Genomic DNA, 8,619 nt, shown 5'->3' with positions numbered 1-8,619 from the left:
TGGGAAATGTTTAAATAAATCCTGTAGGAAAAGTGTGCATATGGAAAGGTAGGATACACGTATCAGAAACCTTGTGACATTCTTGCAGATGCTGCAGATGGACTTCATTAGAGAAGAGCACCAACAGCTGACAGCTCTTAGGAAGTTAATGTCCAGTGTATGTGAGCAGAGGAGTCTGGTGCCACTCTCCTGATTTGTAGGGGTATTTGGGCAGGGTCTAGTCCACCTAGAGTTGCTTGTGTCATAGTCGCACCCCTGCCCCCAGGCCTTTGAATCGCTCAGCTGGCACCCAGGCATCCAGCTGAAGATTTAGGGATTCAGACAACAGCCAAGTGAAAATATGGAGAAGTTGAAGAAAGAAAAAATTTAGGGCATAGTTAAAAACTTGGTAATTAGAGAAAACACCCACGTGAGTGCTGTTGAGTATTGTAACATGAAGGGAGATAAGCTGCTTTGAGGGAGCCCTTTGGAGGATTTCCTGTAACAGTGAACAACAGTGTTCAGGCCCTCAAAGGCATCTGGGTGGGTAGGGGTCACTTTCATTTTTTCTCTTATGCCCTCTTAGGCTGACAGTTTTGCATTGCATAAGCATTAATATATATATTTTTTTTGGTACTGGGGATTGATCCACGGTCTTGTGCATGCAAGGCAAGCACTCTACCAACTGCACTATATCCTGAGCCCCTAATTTTTTATGTTTTTGTTGCTGGGGATCAAACCTAAGACCCCATATATGGTATACTCATGCTCTGCCACTGAGCAATATTCCCGGCCCCAATCTTACATTTGAAAAATAAGTCACTAGCAGAATAGGATTTGCTTTGCAAAACACTAGGGGAGGAAGTTTATATAGATAGAAAGACAGATACACACACACATATATACTATATATATAGCAAAGTTATATAGTTAAAAATGCATAATTATGACAACGAAAAATCATCAAAGACAGGGCTGAGGTTGTGGCTCAGTGGTAGAACACTTGCCTAGCATGTATGAGGCACTGGGTTCAATCCCCAGCACCACATAAAAATAAAAACAAAGATATTGTGTCCATCTACAACTAAAAAATATTTTTTAAAAAAAGTCATCAAAGACACCCCACCCCCACCCCCATGGGAAGCAAAATTTGAGTTAGAGCAACCCAAAATGCAAGTACAAACTGTCCATCTTTGGGTAGGTTGAGTAGTTATTGGGGAAACTGACTCACTACTCTTAAAACTGGCGTTGAAGCTGGGCATAATGGTGCACGCCTGTTATCCCAACGATTGGGGAGGCTGAGATAGGAGAGTTGAAAGTTCAAAGCCAGTCTCAGCAACTTAGCAGGCCCTAAGCAACTCAGTGAGACCCTGTTTCTAAGTAAAATACAAAATAGGGCTGGGGATGTGGCTCAGTGGTTGAGTACTCGTGAGTTCAATCCCCAATATCCAAAACCAAACTGGCATTGAAGGGAAAAAAAAATTAAGCCTTTATCCTTCCTCAAGCAACTGTATTTCAGGGTATACAAATAGCTCAAAGTGATGAAGAAAAGCTCTTTACAAAGTATTCTAGCCAATAAATGTGGAAAAAGATTATATTGGAAAAAGATTATTTTGAAACTACTAATGTAATAGGTTATTCAGGCAGATTCTATCAGTGGATGAAACCACTATGTGAAAGGTTGATTGGTAACTTGGCAATGACAGATCAGGTTGTCACCTCCTAAGACCAAAAAGATGAACAGGCATTGTGTGTCTTTCCCACAAGCTGTTAAATACACAGCATCCTTTGAAAAAAATTTTGCCAAAAATTGCACTTGAATTTATTGAAGTCTTTAAAAACTAACTTCCAGTTTAGAAATAGCTGAGAGTGAAACAGATAAATAACACCATGGAGATATGAAGAGAGCTGGGCATAGTGGTGCACGCCTGCAATCCCAGTGGCTCAGGAGGCTGAGGCAGGAGGATGGTGAGTTCAAAGTCAGCCTCAGCAACTTATCGAGGCCCTAAGCAACTCAGTGAAACCCTGTCTCTCAATAAAACACAGAAAAAAAGGGGGGGGCTGGGGATTTGGCTCAGTGGTTAAGCACCCCTGGAACAAAAAAAAAAAAAGTAAATCTAAAATGGGAGGCATTCTGTAGGAACCCTTTTGTTTTCCATAAGTCGGTGGTGTCTGGAAGGGAAGGCAGCATTAGGTTAAAAGAATTGAGAAGACTAATGTCAAAATGCTGTCAGCCTCACTTGGACCCTCATTTGTACCAATTAACTGTGAGAAGGTATCTTTGAGACAATGGGAGCCATTTGAATATGGCCTGGGTATTTGTGAGTACAATAACGGCATTGTGGTGGTGGAGCAGTGGAATGTTTGCCAGGCACGCAAAAGGCCCTGGGTTCCATCTCCAGCACTGCAAAAATAAACACATGCTCACACTGTGGTTTTCCAAGGGAACACCCATGTTGGCATATGTGGGGGTGAACTGAAATGATGTCTGGAGTTTGCTTTAAAATACTCTAGAAAAAGAACAGAAAAGAGAGAGAAAAGGGAATAAGTGCAAGATAATCTTGATAACGGATGAGTCTGGGTGATGGGGATGGGAAGATTCATTTACTGTTCTACTTTTGTGTATATCTGAATACTTTTACAATAAGCAGTTTGTAAAGGAGGGACAAAAATGTGGAGTCATCACTAGCTAGCAAAGTTGAATTCAAGACAAAAACATGTGAGACCCTTTCTCAAAATAATAATAATAATAATAATAATAATAATAATAAAAGGGATGAGGATATAGTATGTATGCTGGTAGAGCACTCCTGGGTTCAGAAACTGGAAAGCCCCAGAACTGGAAAGCAAATTTAATTTTTCAAATGGTATTCAATAATAAAGGCAGGCATTTACGAAAGAAACTGTTAGAAACTTTTAAGTAGTGAGAAAATAGCATTAAATATATATAAAGCTGAAAAGAGTTAAAAAGAAATTGCTGAAGCATCTGTTGTAATGATTTTAGTATGACATATTTGCAAAACAAACGAGATTATAGCAGACTGTTATAAAAGGGAGAATCTAACAGCTCATTTACTAGACTTTATATCATTCAAACAGGACAACTATGGGAATTGATAATATGAGATGAAGAAGCCTCAAGTTTTGAAAAAAATCACAAACTATAGGTAATATTGACTGATCCCAGTGCAAATATTACAGAAAATCAATAATTAATAGCCACAGTATGAAAGACAGTAACAAAACAATTTTAAAAACTCTGGCTCTTAGAAATTAAACTTTTCTCTCCTAAACCATGAATCAATGAGAAATCAAGTTTGTAACTACAGAATGCTTGTAAAATAAAAATACAAACATTTCATATCAAAACAATGAACAAATTCATGATATGTCATTAAATAAAAACTTTATTTTGATTATAGAAAAATACTTAAAACTTATCTGCTTAAAACCACCCACTGGCTTCCTACTGTCACAGGACTAAGTATGGTCCCCCCACCATCTCTGCCCAGGGAAGATTCTTGGGCCTCCTCTGCGCTACTGTTGTCCACCAGCCAGGGCAGGTTGTAATCACACCTCCCACTCCCCCTATAACATCAGGCATTGGTAATTCCTGCTAATGCTGAATATTAGAAAGAACTTGAGAGTTCCAGAACATTCCTTGTGAGTACTAGTACTATGATTTGTATTTCCCAGGGCCTAGCACTACGCTCTGCTTTTAGAAGAACCTTAGTATTTGCCATAGTTCAGTGGCACACTGCTTGCCCAGCTTGTGCTAGGTGCTGGGTTCCATTCCCTAATTCAGCACCCCCCTCCCTCAAAAAAACTCATGACTTATCTTATGAAGCATCATTTACTATGAGAAAATGGGGTTTCAGCCCCTGAAGGGGTCATCTGAAGGTGTCGGGGTTATGACACTTTCGCTGTCCTCTGCACAGCAGCCTCTCCTTTTCATGTGCCTAATTCCTCCCCATAATTTAGAGCTGGACAAAATGGGCTCTCTACCTCTGAGCTACATCCACAGCCCCTTTTATTTATTTTATTGTTTTTCAGTTTTTTCCTGTGTTTGTTTTTGGTGCATTATAATTATACATAATGCCAGGGATTCATTGTCCTTTTTATTTGATTTAGTTTTGGTACTGGGGATTGTCACTAAGTTGCTGAGGCTGGTCTGGAACCTCTGATTTTCCTGCCTCAGCCACTAAAGTCGCTGAGATTACAAGCCTATGCCACAGAGACTGGCTTTAATGCTTTGAAAGAGGGCTCACTTAGTTGCCCAGGCTGGCTCACACTTGTGATCCTCCAGCCTCAAGTTCTTCGGTAGCTGGGATCACAAACCTGTGCTACCATGACCATCACCTCTTTACTTTGAAATTATCTGGTTTAAAGGAGGAGGAGAAGGAGGAAGAGGAAGAGATGATGATGAAGGTGATGATGATGTACCAAGGATGAACCCAGGAGCAGCCCGGAACCACATTCCTATTCCTTTAAAACATTTTTTTTTCTTTTTAATTTTGAAACGGGGTCTCGCTAAGTTAATTACTTTGCTAAACTGCTGAGGCTGGCTTTGGACTTGGGATCCTCCTCCAGAGCCCCTGGGATTACAGGCGTGCAACACCACGCCCAGCCTGGAAGACGGTTTGGGGGCAACTACATCCAAAACTCAGCCAAGAAGTAGTGGCTACCCTAGTCAAGGATAGGACGCGCTGCTGTCATCAAATGGCAGGCTTGGAAGCCACAGGTAGTTTAGACTGACATCCACCGAACTTTGGGGACCCCTTTGGGGTGGAGAGAACAGGAAGAATTCTAGATGGCCCTGGTGAAGGGAGCACAGAGTGTGAAGTGTCCCACCTGGAAAGGGCACATCCCTGGCCTTTGACAAGGGGAACGCACCTGTTCAGATAACAAGCAGACCTTCTGTGCACAGGCAGAGACATGAAAAGTCGTGCTCTTTGTGTGCACTACGTGAAATGCATCTGCTGCCAGGCATAACTGATTAGATTTAAAAAAACAAAGCCCACCTCTGCCGACTCCCTGACCCCTGGGCCGAAGCGACGTGCAGGAAACGCCATTTGGCCTTCTGACAGCAGACTGGTCTCTCCTACTCCGCCCCCAACGCCTTCCTCCCCTCCGCCGCGTCGCTCGTCCCGCGGCCGCGTCCCGGGGGTGCTGTCGGGGCTCCGGGTGTCGCAGGCACCGACCCTGCGCCGCCCCCGCTCGGCGCCGGGGCCCCGGCTGCTCAGGTCTCCGCGGCCCCCGCGCTCCGCCCCGCGCGGGCAGAGGTAAGGCGGCGAGGTCGGCCTCCGCCCCTGACTCCCTCCCTCCGCGCGAGACCGGGGTCGCGGCGGGCTCTCCGCACCTCTAGGCCCAACCCGGCCCTGGTTCCAGGCCTCTTCCTCCCTGCCCCTTCCCCTGGGGCTCGCCGGGGCGCTGGCTCCGCCCGGGCGTCCCGGCGCCGGGTGTCCCCGGCTCGAGCGGCGTGCAGGCCTTTCCCGCCGGCCGGGCCGACCCGGGGACGCGCTCCGCCGGTGCCTCGCGCACGCCTGGGTCCTCGCAGCCCGGGCGTCGGGGCGCAGCGGGCGACGGGCGTCCGACCTGTCCCTCGGGCTGGAGCGCTGCCCGCTGTTGAGTTTTACGGTGGACGGGCTTGGACACCTCGCTCAGCGACGTTTGCTGGGGCTTGCAGTCTGCGGGGCGCTTTCGCGAGTCGTTGACGTTGAGCTCGTGCTGGTGCCACTTGCGCTCCCGCTGACTCACCTCTCCTAGTGGGGCCTTGTCAAGAAGAAAAGGAAAATGAGTTGCAACACAGAAATGAAAAAACAGCTAAGTACCTTTTTAACAGAAAGTATGCGTTAGAATATTAAACTTAATTGGATTCCTTTAAAAATTCAAAGGACTTCACCCCAGATGGGACTCGAACCCACAATCCCTGGCTTAGGAGGCCAGTGCCTTATCCATTAGGCCACTGGGGCTTCACGCAAGCGGCGCCCGGTCACATGCCTCTTAAACTGTGACGCTGCGGGCTGCGTCATGACGTCAAATCCAGAAGATTCCAAACGCAAAAGCTGACCATACTCAGGGTGCATGGTTCAGAGGAGCCCAGAGGCCTTTCTTACCTAAAATGAGGGTTAAAACCATCGGGTTTAAAACGTTTCGACCACGAAGGGACTCGAACCCTCAATCTTCTGATCCGAAGTCAGACGCCTTATCCATTAGGCCACGCGGTCTCCTCCCGTTAACAGTTCCGCTAGAAAATATATTTGGTGACAATGAGACGCAGCGCTACCGGCGCGCCTGTGGATTCATGGTGCCTGCAATTCTCGCTGTGACAACTACGTCGATTCCTGCAGGAGTCACTGCACTACCACCTCCTAGGGGCGGCACCTGGACCTGTCTCCCCGCCTCCTTGGGCGTCCGACCACGTGGCCTAATGGATAAGGCGTCTGACTTCGGATCAGAAGATTGAGGGTTCGAGTCCCTTCGTGGTCAGCTTCATTTTGGGGCGAGCGCCGCGGGTTGCTCACTGCCCTACAGACTGCTGCGAACCTGACAGCGGTCCCCTTGAGTCAGCCTTCCGTTTGCCCTGGGGAGGTCGTTCTGCTAATGCTGCTGTCCGGCACTCAGTCTGGGCACGTGCGCCTGGAGGCGCTGTAGCGCCTTTTTGTCCTGCCCCAGTGGCCGAATGGATAAGGCACCGGCCGCCTAAGCCAGGGCTTGGGGTTCGAGGCCCTCGTGGGTGGCATCGGGGATCCCTCTCAGGAACCTCTAAGTGCCAGGGCTGTGCCCGCCTCCGCGCGGCGCCCGACTCCTCTCCCGCAGCCCGCGGCCCGCAGCAGGAGCGCACTTATTCATTTCCAGCTGCCCCGGGTCGGGAGCGTCCTGAAGCCTCAACACTCCACGGCCTCCATCTGGGGACTTTTCTACCCGGGAAGAAGCTGTGCGGCCAACTCGCTCGGCCCCCCCTCGCCGGAGTGGAGCCCCTTTTGCCCAGTGGAACCTACCTGGAGGCCGGGCTCCATTCGGAGCTTGGGGAAAGCTAAAAATAAAGGGTGCTACCCCAGGTGGGACTCGAACCCACAATCCCTGGCTTAGGAGGCCAGTGCCTTATCCATTAGGCCACTGGGGCCTGCGGCACGTGCCGCCTGCCTCTCCTCTGATGTGCGGTGCGACCCTGCCTGGCCGGGCAGGTCGCAGTCGGGCCGGCTCGGAGCTGCGGGAGGCAAAGGGACCGCACCAGGCTGGGCCAGCGCCACGCTCCGGCCCAGCCGCGGGCGCTCCTCGCAGCCTGGGGGCCGCCTCGAGGTCGCCTGGAAAACCTGACCGTAGATGCGTGAAGACCTAGGGCGGTGGCGTTTCCTGACCATTTTTGTGTACCTCTAAAGAACTGATGTAAAAATCAAGAATTTTAGGAGAAGGTAGTGCGGGAAGTGAAAGAGAACAGACACCAGGCACGGACACGGAGCCCGTCGTGAGAACGCACCGATCCAGCCGCAACAGGATCCTGTGTAGTGTGCACACCTGTCACGTTACCAACAGGGTGCGTGGAGGGCAGCCGGGCAGTTTTCACTCCAGTGTTTTCTTTAAAACTGTTAGTCTAATATTCCTTAACGCGCGCGCGCACACACACACACACACACACACACACACACACATGCACAGTGGGGCAAGGTGCACAGCTGTAATCCCAGGGACTCGGGAGGCTGAAGCAGGAGCATGGCAAGTTCCAGGCCAACCTGGGTAAATTAGGGAGACCCTGTCTCACAAGGAAATTAAGGATTGGGATGTAGTTTAATGAACCCAGAGTGTCTCTGGGTTCAACCCCCAGAACCAGGGGTCGGGGGGAGGACAAAACAAAAACCTTCAGCCAAGGACAAATGTGTAGTCCCATTGTGCCTACTTCCAGACTTTGCAGCGTAAACAGGAGGAGAGCATATTCCTCTTTGCTTCTCTCTAAAACAGAGTCTGCAGAAGCAGGTCTCCTTCCTCCCCTTACTAGAGCAAGAAGGAAGAATTTCGCCCATGTGGCTCCAGTCCACTGCCTTGAGGACTTCTGTCTGTGACTGCTGAGGTTTAAAGGCAGGCAGTAATTACAGGTCCTTAGGACGAGCTTCTCCGCCTGCCTGAGTTGTGAACCTGTCACTTCCATCAAGACACAGAACCTCCTGGCACCTGCAAGGCACCCTGTGCCTCCCCAAGTCAATGATCTCCTCCCTCATGCAAATCCTTCTCCGACTTTTATCACCACAAATGATTTTACTAGTTTTCAACTTCATATAAATGAAATAACTGTAGTCTATAATTTTATAGAGTCTGGCCTCCTTCACTCAACATTGTCTTTGAAATTTCGTTTTTATGAATGGGCTCTGCTCTCTGTCCCCAGTCCATTTGCTTCGCTTTAAAAAAAAATCTTTTTTAGGGATTGATGGACCTTTATTTATTTGTATGCGGTGCTGAGAATCAAACCCAGTGTGTCACACATGCTAGACAAGCGCTACCACTGAGCCACAACCCCAGCCCTTGCTTCGCTTCTTTACCTTTCCCTTCCCTCCTGTATATCCCAGGGTGTTTCTGGGTATCTTCACCTCCCACCAATGTCTTCTGAAGGCCTCTGGCTCTGCGCCATGCCCCAGGGTCTCTGCT

The sequence above is a fragment of the Spermophilus citellus genome (assembly GCF_964194105.1).
Source record: "Spermophilus citellus genome assembly, chromosome: 17".
In the NCBI taxonomy this organism is placed as follows: Eukaryota; Metazoa; Chordata; class Mammalia; order Rodentia; family Sciuridae; genus Spermophilus; species Spermophilus citellus.
This window is presented reverse-complemented; position numbering follows the sequence as displayed.